The sequence below is a fragment of the Chiloscyllium plagiosum genome, unplaced genomic scaffold (assembly GCF_037043375.1).
Source record: "Chiloscyllium plagiosum isolate Xiang-an unplaced genomic scaffold, Cpla_swu_hap1 HiC_scaffold_35, whole genome shotgun sequence".
In the NCBI taxonomy this organism is placed as follows: Eukaryota; Metazoa; Chordata; class Chondrichthyes; order Orectolobiformes; family Hemiscylliidae; genus Chiloscyllium; species Chiloscyllium plagiosum.
Window position 1 is genome coordinate 51,274,948 of NW_028270173.1, and position 15,153 is coordinate 51,290,100.

The following is a 15,153-nucleotide window of genomic DNA, read 5'->3' on the forward strand; positions in this document are numbered from 1 at the left end:
CTTCTCTCCATCTCCCTGTGTTTTTCCCGGGTCTCCCGGTAAGTACAGAATTCAGCTTTCCATTCTCTCTCTCTCTCTCTCTCTGTGTCTGGGGTGAATGTGAGTCTCTTGGTGAGAGTTTGAAATGGGGGATGTTTGACCAGCCGCCTGTTACACAGCCAGCCTGATCTTTTACACATTGAAGGCAGCACAGTCTGGGAGACTCTGATGGGATTTGTGTCCAGGTCTCCTGACAGCAGGGTGTAGAAACCCCGAGATCAGAGAAGCTCCGAGCAAAAGGGAAATGGTTCCAATGGAGAATTTTAATTTTCACATCGATTGGGAGAAGCCAGACAGCTTCATCATTCCTGGTCTAAAGTCTTGTAAACACTGCGGGGAGGAGAAGGATACTCCATGTTTAACCCAGCCCAGGCTCAGCTGTGATACCCTCATGTAAGGAGTGAGTGTTGTGGATGGGCTAACAATTAAGCAGGCCGTGAGTCAGCAGTTACTCACTGCAGAATTCCCAACATCTGACCTGCTTTTGCATACAGTATACATGTGGTTCATCCACTTCAGTTTCTGGACACTCAGTGATTACAACACCATTGAATGTCAAAGGGAGATAGTTACATTCTCACCGGTTTCAGTTGGTCAGTACATGAGGCCTGTGTGTGCTGCCAGTATAACTCGCCACTTACCAGCCGAAGCCTGAATATTGTCACAAGTGTGGCACTGGAAAAGCATAGCAGGTCACGCAGCATCCGAGGAGCAGAAGAGTTAATGGTTCGAGCATAAGCTGTTCCTGAATATTGCCCAGGTGTTGCTGCATTTGGTAATGGACAGTTTCAGTGCCTGAGGAATCACAAACAATGCTGAACATTGTGCAATCATCAGTGAACATCTCTATTTCTGACTTTATACTGGACAGAAGGTCCCTGAGGAGCTCTTGCAGTGATGTCCTGGAGCTGAGATGCCTGACCTCCAACAACTACAACCATTTTCTCCTGTGCCAGGTATGACTCCAACCGGCAGAAAGTTTTCCCCCTGATTCCCACTTTGCCAGGACTCCTTGATGCTACACTTGGTCAAACGTGGCCTAGATACCCAGGGCTGCCACTCTTGCCTGCCCTCTGGAATTCAGCTTTTTTGTGCATGTTTGAACCAAGTCTATAATGAGGTCAGGAACTCAGTGGCCCCTGGAGAAACTAAACTGGATGTCACTGAGCAGGTTATTGCTGCTTGATGACATTGTTAGTGAGACTTTCTATCAGTTTGCTGATGATCAAGAGTAGGCTGATGGGGGTGGTTAATTCACTGGGTTGGATTTGTCCACATTGTCACATTGAGGCTCGTGTTGGAGCTGTACTGGAACATCTTGGTTAGGTGCGTAGGAATTTTCTGGGGCATAAGTCTTCAGTACTGTGTAGATGGTTATTAACCCCTTCTTTAACTGATATTTGCAGACACCGACTCACTGACTGTGATCGACACGGCAGTCTCTGGCATTAAGGATTTTCCAGAAGTGACTAACATTGCGATAGTCAATGGAGTTCAACTCAATTATCATGACACTAATGTTCATCAGCAGTTCATGGTGGACTATTTTGATGCAGAATACAGGCAATATCTCACAGGTCTCGGGAATACACGATCAGACATGGCAAAGGAGAATCTGAATACAATGATGAAAAGTACAAACCAGACATCCTGGTAAGATCGGTGATATGGAATTTCTGAATGGTAATGTTGACTGTGGTGTAGGTGGTGTCCCTCTGGGTTCTGTATCAGAAGGTTGTTTGGTACAAAGCCCCCACCCCAGGGCATAAACACAGCAATTACACTGAACATGCCAGTTCAGGCTGTACAGAATGCTGTGCTGTTGAAGTTGCTGTCTGTCAGATGAGATGCTGAACAGAATCTCCGTTGACTTTATATTGATGAACCTTTGAAGAAGAGCAGGGAAGTTATCCCTAACACCCTGGTCAGTATCAAACTTCAATTTTCATCATTTGCAAGTTTGTAGGAGCCTTCCTGTGTCCAAATTATCTCCCACATTGCCTCCTTTTAAAACAATTACTAAAGGTAATGAATTACATCACACTTCAGCATTCCTAGAGATCACGAAACTTGCTTTTTAAAAACAAACTTAATTTTATTTGTTCTTTCCAATGAGTAACAGGCAGGTACTGAGCCTGAGTTATATTGTTCCTTGTAACATTTCTACATTCCACATGTGACACAGTGTGAGCCAGAGGTATGCATTTATGAAATGTGTCATACTGATGAAGATCAGGAGTTGGTTTACGATTGAGTGAATGGGAATCTGGTGAGATGGGTGTGATCCTCCAGGAATGGGCAGCTTGTTGGGTCTCAATGTCTGTTCATACATAAGGTTGGGGGGAGGGAGACATTGCTCTTTCCCAATATTACAGAATGGGCAATGTGAATCCAACAGGCAGTGTGAGAGGACAGTGAGAAGCTCTGTAGGAAATATCTGAGAGATAAAGCAGTGGAGATGATCAAATCCATACCCCAGCACTGACCCCTAGATCACCCCACTCAGTCCGTCTCCCAGTGCTGACCCCTGGATCACCCCACTCAGTCCGACTCCAGCACTAACCTCCTGATACCATTCATTACTGGAGTATAATTTCCAATTCTATTTGATACTAGATTACCCTCCCCTCAGATCAGGCAAGTTGTCATTTATTTGCAAAAAATTTAATACTATTTCCTGTTTGATCACCGATAGGAAGTCACACGTTTCAATGGATAACAATTGTTGAAATCACTGATGACGGCGATATTAAGAGATCGATGCAAGTTGGATTTTATGGAAAGGATTACCTCAGCTTCGATCAAGATAGAATGAGATGGATCACAACCAATCACAATGCAGTGAAGACTAAAGAGAAATGGGATTCTGATTAATTCTGGAACAAATATTGGGAAACACATCTAGGGCAAGGGTTTGTTCGGGATTTAAAGAGATATTTGCAAGCTGGAAAGCAGTATTTTGGAAGGAAAGGTGTGTATTTCAGTTTTGTTCCATGTTCTGATCTAACCTCACTGATCTATGAAACTGCTCTCCCATTCCATTCAGTGTCTGTCTGTTGTTTGTGTTTTCACCCTTTCCCATCACAGTTCAGCCTGAAGTGTTCATCTCCAGGAGGGAGCCCAATGGTCAGGACAAGCCGCTCACTCTCTCCTGCCTAGTCACTGGGTTTGATCCTGCAGACATCGAGGTGACCTGGCTAAGGAATGGAGAGGTCATGTCTGAGACCCAATCCTCGGGGGTTCGACCGAACCATGATGGGACCCATCAGATCCAGAAAGAGATTGAGATCAATGCTGGGGATAAGGATCAATACTCCTGTCACATTGACCACAGCAGCCTGGCAGAGGCCCAGCTCTATCAGTGGGGTAAGGAACTGGAGTCTGTGTGTATCCATGCAATTTTTTTTACAATGCATAAACTTTTAAAATTTATGAAAATCCTTTGATAGCTCTTTCTGAGATTGACCTTAGATTTTCTTGGACTCACACTTCCTCGGATTGGGTAAAATGATAGTGGGTGGAATTCCCTCTTTTGGTGAGGAGGGGAGGTGATGACGTGGTGGTATTATCACGAGACTATTAATCCAGAGACCTGAGTAACATCCTGGTGACCTGAGTTTGTATTCCATTTGTTAGATGGTGGAAGTTGATTTGAATGAAAATCTGGAATTAAGAGTCTAATAATGACAATGAAACCATTGTTGTGTAAACCTGTTTGGTTCATGAATTCCCTTTTGGGTGGAAATCAGCCGTTCTCACCTCCATGTAACTCCAGACATACAGCAGTGTGGGTAACTCTCAACTGCCCTCTGACCAATTAGGATTGATTTATAAATGCTAGACCAGCCAGTAAGACTGCTGTTTCTGATTTATAGAAATTACGTAAAGTTGAATGTTAGAGGGTTGATCAGTAAGTTCTCAGATGATATGAAATGAGTGTGGTGGGACATAGTGAGGAGGATAGCCTTCGATTACAGGAAGATATAGATGTTCTGGTCAGGTGGGCTGATCAGTGCCAAATGGAATTCACTCTGGATAAGGCGAAGGTGATGCCCTGGGGCAGGACAACCAAGGCAAGGGAATACATGATGGATCCTGGGAATACATTGCCGCGTGTATCCCCCTTAAAATTTTCACCTCTCACCTTGAATATGTGACCTCTCATTATTGAATCCTTCAGCCTGGGAAAAAGCTTATTCCTATCCACCCTGTGTATACCCTTCATGATTTTGTAGACCTCAATCAGGTCCCCCCTCAATCTCCTTTTTTTCTAATGAAAATAAACCTAACCTACTCAACCTTTCTTCATAGCTAGCACCTTCCATACCTGGCAACATCCTTGGAAATTGTCTCTGCACCCTTTCCAAAGCGTCCATATCCTTTTGATAATGTGGCGACCAGAACTGTGCACAGTATTCTAAATGCGGCCGAACCAATGTCTTGTACAAATTTTACATGACCTGCCAGCTCTTATACTCAATACCCCGTCCAATGAAGGCAAGCATATTATATGCCTTCTTGACCACTCTATCCACCTGTCCAGCCACCTTCAGGGTACAATGGACCGATACATCCAGATCTCTCTGCCCAACAACTTCCATTCCCAAGGCTCTTCCATTTACGGTATAGTTCGCTCTAGAATTAGACTTCCCAAAATGCATCACCTCACATTTGCCTGGATTGAACTCTATCTGCCACTTCTCCGCCCAACTCTCCAGTCTATCCATATTCTCCTGTATTCTTTGACAGTCTCTATGCTTTCTGCTACCTCACCAAACTTCATATCTTCTGCAAACTTACTGATCAGACCAACTCTGCCCTCTTCCAGATCATTTATGTATAATCACAAACAACAGTGACCCCAACACTGACCCCTGTGGAACACCACTGGTCACCTTTCTCCATTTGGAGAAACTCCCTTCAACTACTACTCTTTTAAAAGTCTCCTGTTGCTCAACCAGTTCTTTATCCACCTAGCTAGAACACCCTGCACACCATGTGACTTCACTTTCTCCATTAGTTTACTACGTGGGAACCCTATCAAATGCCTTACTAAAGTTCATGTGTACGACATCTACAGCCCTTCCTTCATCTATCAACTTGGTCACTTCCTCAAAGAACTCTATTAAGTTGGTAAGGCACGATCTCCCCCACACAAAACCATTTGGCCTATCACTGATAAGCCCATTCTTTACTAAATATAAATGGATTTTATCCTTCAGTACCTTCTCCAGCAAGTTTCCCACCACTGACTTCAGGCTCACTGGTCTGTAGTTACCCGGAATATCCCTACTATCCTCCTTGTACAGGGGGACAACATGAGCAACCCTCCAGTCCTCTGGCAGCTCACCTGTGTTTAAGGACGGTACAAAGATATCTATCAGGGTCCCAGCTATTTCCTCTCTCTCCTCCCTCAGCAACCTGAGTTAGATCCCATCCAGTCCTGGAGATTTGTCCACCTTAATATCCTTCAGCCTACCCAGCATATCTTGCCTCTTTATGTCAACGTGATCCAGAGTAAACAAACTTCTCTCTCTAATCTCATGTCCCTCTCCTCAGTGAACACTGATGCAAAGTAATCATTGAGAATCTCACCCATTTTCTCAGGTTCGACACACAACCTTCCTTCCTTATCCTTTAGTGGACCAACCCTTTCTCTAGTTACCCTCTTGCTTCTTATATATGAATAAAAGGCTTTGGGATTCTCCTTATTTCATGACCCCTTTTAGCCCGCTTGATTCCTCATTTAAGATTGTTCCGACTCTCCCGATATTCCTCCAAGACCCGTTCTGTTCTAAGCTGCCTGGACCTTATGTACACTTCCCTTTTCCTCTTGGCTAGTTGCATGATTTCTCCGATTATCCACGGTTCATGAATCTTGCCTTTCCTATCCCTTGTTTTCAAAAGGACATGCTTATCCTGCACTATCTTTAACCTGTCTTTGAAAGCCTCCCACTTCTCAAATGTGGACTTCCCTTCAAATAGCTGTGTCCAATCCACATTTCCCAGCTCCTGCCTAATTTTGATGTAATTGGCCTTGGCCCAGTTTCGTACTCTTCCCTTAGGACCACTCTCATCTTTGTCCATGAGTATTCTAAAACTTACATAATTGTGGTCACTATTCCCAAAGAAAACCTCCCACTGCAACTTCTACCACCTGGCCTGGTTCATTCCCCAACACCAGATCCAATATGGCCGCTTCCCTTGTTGGACTATTGACATACTGCTCCAGAAAACTTTCCTGGATGCTCCTTACAAAATCTGCTCCATCCAGACCTCTGACACTAAGTGTATTCCAGTCAATGTTGGGGAAATTAAAATCTCCCATCATCACCACCTTGTTGCCTTTATATCTTTCCATAATCTGTTCACCTATTTGTTCTTCTACTTCTCTCTCACTGTTGGGAGGCCTGTAGTACAGCCCCAACAATGTAACTGAGCCCTTCTTATTTCTCCGCCCCACCCATAATGCCTCACTACCCAAGCCCTCCGTAGTGTCCTCCTTTAGCACAGCCGTGATATCATCCCTGACCAGCAATGCAACTCCTCCACCCGCCTTTTACTTCCCTCCCTGTCCTGTCTGAAGCATCTATATCCTGGAACATTTAGTTGCCAATCATGCCCTTCCTTCAACCAAGTCTCTGTGATCTCAATAATGCCATACTCCCAGGCACCAATCCAAGCCCTAAGTCCATCTGCCTTACTCACATTGCATTAAAGTATCTGCACTTCAGGCCACCCAGTTCTTTTGCATTCATCTGCTGTCTGCCTACTCTTCCCCTTGGTAACGCTAACTTCATGATCCTTATAGTCTCCAGTGTCCACCTCGCTGTCTACTAGTCTTCTCTTCTGGTTCCCAGCCCCCTGTCACATTAGTTTAAACCCTCCCCAACAGCAGTAGCAAAACCTCCCCCAAGGACATTGGTTCCAGTCTGGTTCAGATGTAGACCAACAATTTGTAATAGTCCCACCTTCCCCAGAACCGGTCCCAATGTCCCACAAATCTGAACCCCTCCCTCCTACCCCATCCCTCAAGCCACATGTTCATCCTGCCTATTCTTTCATTTCTACCCTGGCTAGCATGTGGCACTGGTAGTAATCCCGAGATCACTACCTGTGAGGTCCAACACTTTAACTTCTCTCCGAGCTCCCTGAATTCTGCTTTCAGGACCTCATCTCAATTTTTTACTTGTATCGTTGGTGCCTATATGGGAGTCTCGTTTTCAGCCACAGAACCGCTTATCTATTCGCCTAACAATAGAATCCCCTCTGACTATGGCCCTACAAGTCTTTTTCCCGCCTTTGTGAACAGCAGAGCCCACCACGGTGCCATGATCCTGGCAACTGCTGCCCTCCCCTGGTGAGCCATCTCCCCCAGCAGTGTCCAAAGTGGTATACCTGTCTTGGAGGGAGATGACCGCAGGGGACACCTGCACTGCCTTCCTGCTCTTTTTCTGCCTTTTGGTCACCCATTCACTGTCTCCCTCAGCAGTTCTAACCTGCGGTGTGACCATATCACTAAACGTGCTATCCACGACCTCCTCAGCATCGCAGATGCCCCACAGTGAGTCCATCCGCAGCTCCAGAGCCATCACACGGTCAAACAAGAGCTGCAGCTGGACACACTTCTTCCAAATGTAAGGGTCAGGGACGTCAGCCACGTTCCTGAGCTCCCACATCAAGCAAGAGGCACATGCCACGGGTCTGAGGTCACCTGCCATTGTAAGCCTTAGCTTTATATCAACTAACTAAAACCAAACAATGCACTTAAATATATGAAAGAAACGAAAGTAAAAGAAAGCCTTACCTTACAGAGTCCTTCTCTTCTGGTTAGAGTCGGGGGGGGCGGGAGGGAGATACTACACGTGTCGTATCTCGGGTTTAGCCGCTGCCCAAATTTATACTAAGTCCTTACTTTCCCGGCAACCTCCTAGTCTCCACCACTACCTCTGCTCTGTCTCCTGCTGCTCTCAGACAGGAAAAGACCTCAGGCTTCGAAGGTAAGAACTTATACTGTTCTCTTGCTTTCCCAGCAACCTCCTGGTCTCCAGCATCACCTCCACTCTGTCTCCCTCTGCTCCCGGACAGGAAGAAAAAGAGAAAAAAATGGGTCTAGGTGGATACTCTTCGGAGGGTCGGTGTGGACCTCTTGGGCTGAAAGGCCTGTTTCCACGCTATCAGGAATCTAATGTAATCAAAAAAGATTTACAGGCACGATGTGTCATCAAGATGGCGGTGGAGTATAGCTCCACATTTTTTTGGTCTTTCTGTTTGTACTCACCTCTTTCCCTGAGCTTGAACAGCATCAGCAGCAGCAAAGTATCCCAATGTGGACTCGACTGGGCCTAGTGTGGACCTTGTGATGTTGGTAAGTGAGCCTTGCTTACTTACTTTACCAGGGCCGAGCATGGGGAGCTGGCATCAGAATTGGCAGCTGCTACCCAGCGGAGGCGATGTTGGTAGGGTAGGCTCAGCAGCAAAAGGTGGCACCTGAGGATCAGTAACTTCGTCATTGGTTGGACCCAGCTCTAGTGATGGAGATACAGTGGTGGGAGGGCCTCATAGTGACATTGATGAGGTTGGCCAAATGGTGAGAGATGCGACTCTGATGTTGGTGGATCCGGTACAGGTGGCAGCAAGGCGGTGACAGAGGAGAATTGGCCCAGATATACAGGATGGTGCCTGAAGAGTGGCAGTTTCAGCGTTGGTTGGGTCCAGTGTAGAGAGTGGGCGAGGCAGTGGGAGAGGGATCGTGGTGCAGCATCATCGATGATCAGGCCTCATGGACTCTCTTGAAGCTTTAACTCTCATTTTTTTGGTTTTTTAAAAATAGAATCCCAACAGTGTCGAAACAGGTGCTATGGCCCAACAAGTTTACACTGATCCTCCGAGGAATATCCCACCTGAACCCATTCCCCATTACTCTACATTTACCCCTGACTAATGCACCTAACCTACACATTCCTGAACACAATAGGCAATTTAGCATGGCCACTTTACCTGACCTGCACATCTTTGAATTGGGGGAGGAAACCCATGCAGACAAGGGGAGTATGTGCAAACTCCACACAGACAGTCGCCCGAGGCTGGAATCGAACCTGGATACCTGGCACTGGGAGGCAGCAGTGCTAACCACTGAGCCACTGTGCTGTCCCCTTGTTCTTAAAACTAATCAAAATGGTGTCAGATTGTGGTGACAGTGAAAAATCTTCTCACTGTATCTTACTGTTTTCTCACTGTAAAATACACATGACAATGAAATCATTCGTTCATTCACGTGGTCGGACTGGAGAGGGTGCAGAGGAGATTTACCAGGATATGCCTGGTCTGGAGAGTTTCCGTTATGAAGAGAGATGAGACAGACTGGGATTGTTTTACATACGGCAGAGGAGATCGAAGTGGGAAGGGACATGATTGTGGTGTATAAAATCATGGGGAGCACAGATAAGGTAGACAGAAGAAACATTTCCCCCTGTGGGGTGGAGAGATCAATGAACAGGGGGAATAGATTTTATATAAGTCTTGAGAACATCCACATTAATACTGAGAATGTTCCGAGGAGCGGTGAGAAAAAGTGGGTAGTGGGAATCTGGAACTCACTGTCTGTTCAGATGTTGGGGCAGAAACCCTCATTAGCATTTAAGAAGTATTTAGATGTGCCCTTGTGATTCCAAGGCTGACAAGGCTATGGCCAAGTGCTTGAAAATGGGATTAGAACAGTTTGTTGGTTGTTGTTAACATGATGTGCTGAAGGGTGTCTCTCTCTGTGCTGCAGACATCTCTGTCTCTGTGACCCCCACATCCCAGGAGCAAATTAATGACGTTAATGTGACCAGTGCTTATCATTCACTCTACTGAATCTCCACTATCCCCCCTCCAAGAACAGTCTGTCTGATGTGAGGTTTGATGTTCAGGACACAATGTCATTCTCTGCAAAGAGTCTGACCGAAGGTGCACTTTGCCACTTTGTATTGTAACCCCTTTGAGGTAATGGCCAACACTCTATTAACTTTCTGTGTTTTTTAATGAAACATGCCATGAGATGTTTATGATGTTTCTACATGGCCTTGCTAAATGCACTATATTTACATTGTATAATTTCACAACAGCAGGAAAGGGTTCAGATTTGTCTTCCTCAGATCCAAAGTGGATGATTGCACACTTCCCCACATTGGATAAAACTGAAGCAGATGGAATTCACTCATTTACTCTGTTACTGTACCTTCAGTCCATCTCTCAACCTAGCGCCTTCCATAAACATGGATATTATCCCTCTAGATTGGGACAACACGTTCTTTACACCCCCTTCAATAAGATCTTTAGGGACTTCACTTGAGAGTGAAACTGGGTGACGGTCAAACCAATGTTGACCCAACCCCATCAAGTCCCAACGGACAAGTTCTTTTCAATTGTCTTGAATTGACACGAATTGGGAACGGATCCAGGAACAGAGATAATCCTGATGTTATTCAAATGTATTTCAGAAGTCCTGAAAACAGTGCAGGATATGCTCATCTTGGAATTGTGATTGGATTAGTCGCTGCAATGGCTGCAATATTCGGAATGATCATCTGGAAAAAGCCCTGGAGAGGTAAGAATCAGAGGGAAGGGAATGTAGAACTGAGGGGACAGAGTGAGTGTGGGGGAATCTCCAGTACTGGGAGTACAGGGCACTGTGGGGAATGGAACTGAATAAACCCCCACACACACATACACACGTATACACACGTCCTGTCCCCTGTCTGACTTTCCTTCAGGTGATCGGCCCAGTCCAGGGCTAATATTGATCATTAAACCCTTCACACACTCTCACCTCCTCACTGACTGAATATCAGTGGAATGGTAGAGATCGCCAGCATCTCCATAAAAGGTGAGGATGGAAAGGAATGTGGGAACTAGGATTTCTTACAGAACCTCAATTCCCACACACTGTGTTATCATCCTTTGAGAATGGATTATTCCCCATTCTAATGGACATTTATTTTGTTTCTGCAGATTCCCCAAGTGAGACCTACACAACAGCTCCCAGTAAGTGACTGAGGGGACAGAGTGTTGGGAATGATGGAGAGGGATTTGCAAGTACAGAGTCACATTCCACTGAGTGTTACTCAGGCTGACACATGTGCCACCTTCCTCACTCTGAAGACCCTCAAACTCTCATCTCTTATCCCACTTCTTCCTCATTTTCACACCTTCCCCACCCCCCATTCGTCTCCATCCAATTCTTTGCTCTTTCATCTGTTATCCCCATCCGTCACCATTCAGTTCCTGTTCCCTCAGGCCCCAGTGTCCCACTGCCTCACCCTTCACTTCCCCATCCCCCACACTGCACTCCCTAAACCCCACCATCCACTCTCTCCCTCCAATCCCTCTTCCTCCACTCCCTTTGTGCTGTGCTCTCTGAGTCTGGTTTGTTAATGCTGAGGGGAATTGAATCCTGGGTCCTGTGACTGAGCGACAATAACTCAAAATGGTCAAGTTTATATTTTATTCCATTTCTCACAGTCTGTTTTTATTTTCTCAGCTTCTGATATCTCTGTTCCAGCTCCTTCATGATTTGGTGAGTGACATTTTAATGTAGCTCCAGTGATGTATAACATTTTCACTCTGCTCCTGACCCTGTCCCACCCTCCCAGACCTTGTTAATCCCTGTCAGACTAATTCCCCTCCCCTCCTGACCCTGTCCCACCCTCCCAGACACTGTTAAACCCTGTCAGACTAATTCCCCTCCCCTCCTGACCCTGTCCCACCCTCCCAGACACTGTTAAACCCTGTCAGACTAATTCCCCTCCCCTCCTGACCCTGTCCCACCCTCCCAGTCACTGTTACACCCTGTCAGACTAATTCCCCTCCCCTCCTGACCCTGTCCCACCCTCCCAGTCACTATTAAACCCTGTCAGACTAATTCCCCTCCCCTCCTGACCCTGGCCCACCTTCCCAGTCACTGTTACACCCTGTCAGACTAATTCCCCTCCCCTCCTGACCCTGTCACACCATCCCAGTCACTGATAAACCCTGTCAGACTAATTCCCCTCCCCTCCTGACCCTGTCCCATCCTCCCAGTCACAGTTAAACCCTGTCAGACTAATTCCCCTCCCCTCCTGACCCTGTCCCACCCTCCCAGACACTGTTAAACCCTAACTAATTCCCCTCCCCTGCTGACCCTGTCCCACCCTACCAGTCACTTTAAATCCTGTCAGACTAATTCCCCTCCCTTTCTGACCCTGTCCCACCCTCTCAGACACTGTTAAACCCTGTCAGACTAATTCCCCTCCCCCCCCAACAGTGTCCCACCCTCCCAGACACTGTTAAACCCTGTCAGACTAATTCCCCTCCCCTCCTGACCCTGTCCCACCCTCCCAGTCACTGCTAAACCCTGTCAGACTAATTTCCCTCCCCTCCTGACCCTGTCCCACCCTCCCAGACACTGTTAAACCCTGTCAGACTAATTCCCCTCCCCTCCTGACCCTGTCCCACCCTCCCAGTCACTGTTAAACCCTGTCAGACTAATTCCCCTCCCCTCCTGACCCTGTCCCACCCTCCCAGACACTGTTACACCCTGTCAGACTAATTCCCCTCCCCTCTTGACCCTGTCCCACCCTCCCAGACACTGTTACACCCTGCCAGACTAATTCCCCTCCCCTCCTGACCCTGTCCCATCCTCCCAGACACTGTTAAACCCTGTCAGACTAATTCCCCTCCCCTCCAGATCCTGTCGCACTCTCCCAAACACTGTTAAAACCTGTCAGACTAATGTCCCCTCCCCTCCTGACCCTGTCCCACCCTCCCAGACACTGTTAAACCCTGTCGGACTAATTTCACTCCCCTCCCCATCCTGAAGTGATTGCCTCGTGTCTGTCATTGAGGAGAAAGTGAGGTCTGCAGATGCTGGAGATCAGAGCCTAAAATGTGTTGCTGAAAAAGTGCAGCAGGTCAGGCAGCGTCCAGGGAACAGGAGAATCGACGTTTTGGGAATAAATCCTTCTTCAGGAATGAGGAAAGTTTGTCCAGCAGGCTAAGATAAAAGGTAGGGTGGAGGGACTTGGTGGAGGGGCATCGGAAATGCGATAGGTGGAAGGAGGTCAATGTGAGGGTGATAGGTCAGACTGGGGTGGGGGCGGAGAGGTCAGGAAGAAGATTGCAGGTTAGGAAGACGGTGCTGAGTTCGATGGATTTGACTGAGACAGGGTGGGGGGAGGGGAAATGAGGAAACTGGTAAAATCCGAGTTCATCCCTTGTGGTTGGAGGGTTCCTAGGTGGAAGATGAGGCGCTCTTCCTCCAACCGTCGTTTTGTTGTGGTCTGGCGATGGAGGAGTCCAAAGACCTGCATATCCTTGGTGGAGTGGGAGGGGGCGTTGAATTGTTGAGCCACAGGGTGGTTGGGTTGGTTGGTCTGGGTGTCCCATTCTCGTGTCTGTCATTTCTGACCTTCACTGCAGGACATTCCTGGAGCCTTATTGTGGAATAATGGGATTCTCTTGTTCCAGTGTGAACATGGACATCATTGTCCATCCTTCCATATCATCGCAGGCACACAGAATTACAGCTCATTGCTCACAACCAGTTCTTTCAGGATTGAGATTGAGTTTTCCTGGGAATATGTTTCCACAGATGGAACGGTGGATCCTGGATCTGCAGGTTTGGATCCTGATCCTTCAAATGAGACCTTCTCAAGTCGTTTCCATCCCGTCTCAGAAATGTGAGCAGTGTCACCGTCAGAGGGATCTTCACAGATGGTTCCTCCCTCACACTTGCTCATCATCACTGTCTTCAGTGGGTCACTGATTGACCTGAAATGAAGCAACATCCCGAGGCAACTCAGGGGCACAGCACTTATTGGGGGGAAACTGATTCATTTTTTTGCACATTATGTGCCAAATTTGAAAGGCTCTGTAAATACCTGTATAAATATGTTGACAAAAATCTCTATTTATCTGTTACTGTTCTATTTTTATTCTAACTTAATTTAAGCTGAACTGATCAACTTTGCCCTTTCTGTAACCACTGTTATTTTATTTTATCACCATAATGTATTATAATGGCAGCAATTTGATCCTATTTATCATCAATGTTTAGCTACAGATGCTGAGAATTGTGGTTTGTCATCAATAAACAGTTATTGGTGTTGATTGTCAGGAAAGGGCGGGCTCACCAGCTGAATGTTTCACCCAGGACTGGGTACACGGGCGTCTGGGCTGGGACAGATGGAGAGGAACCTTCATTGTCAATGTTTCCTTCTGACAGGTGCTGCCTTTGGACACACTGCCTGGAGGGGGGAGGGAGAGGAGGGGGGAGTCAGTGTCAGCAGCCGAGGGGGGTGAAAGGGGACCTGGACAAGGCACTGAGCCCTGGGGCACAGAGGGAAGTGAGACAGTAACTGAGCTGGAGGGGGAAGGGGAGTGACATCCAGATGAACAGGAGGGGGAGCACTCTGGGCTGGGAGGGCAGGTGAAGTGACACTCTCACTCCTGTCCCCATGTTGCACCTTCAGGTGTTAATGTGGGGAGTGTCCCGAGACTGGGATGATAATCCGATCCCCAGCTCTCCATCTCCGAGCCCCTCTTGGTCTGAGGGAGGCATTAGGGCAGCCATGAAGCTGATGGGGTGGGGTTACTGGGAGGGTGGGTGATAAACCAATCTGATCTGTCAGGGCCTGAGGGACCTCCAACAGTTCAAGGACTTGCTCCATGGTCTTCAGTGGCACAGGGACCACATCAGGCCCATGTTGGCACTCTGCTGGAAGAGGTGTTCATTACTGACCTGAGCAATGGACTGGTGGCTCAACATGACAAGCACCTTGACTCTCTGCACTTGAGCAGCAGCAGATGGGGGAGGTTCATTCAAGGGCTTCTACAGCAGCTGGGCCTTTGGAGAAAAAGCATTCCTGATGCATTACCTGGTCCAAAGCAGACCCATCTCAATCCTTCTGGTCACATGGAGGATGCTGCAAGGCCCCCTAACCAGAGGCCAATACAAACCCAGCAGTTGGAGACAGCTGCTCGGGCAGGAATACAAAGCAGCCCAATAGAAGGCCTCCTGGCAGCTCCGAGTACAGAAACAGGGCAGGCCCAAGGGAGAGCAGCTGGAGCTCTCATGGATGCAGCTTCTGGCCA

At 47.3% G+C, this 15,153-nt stretch overlaps 1 pseudogene across 1 annotated transcript; it reads left to right on the forward strand.

Moving 5' to 3' along the window:
• Positions 1–283: 283 nt before the first annotated feature.
• LOC148140855 (class I histocompatibility antigen, F10 alpha chain-like) lies at positions 284–14,285 on the forward strand (annotated as a pseudogene). Its single transcript, XR_015752986.1, has 9 exons — positions 284–362; positions 1,446–1,673; positions 2,735–3,010; positions 3,127–3,405; positions 8,073–8,407; positions 10,524–10,630; positions 11,035–11,067; positions 11,564–11,599; positions 13,652–14,285. The product of XR_015752986.1 is annotated as a class I histocompatibility antigen, F10 alpha chain-like (transcript).
• Positions 14,286–15,153: the final 868 nt, after the last annotated feature.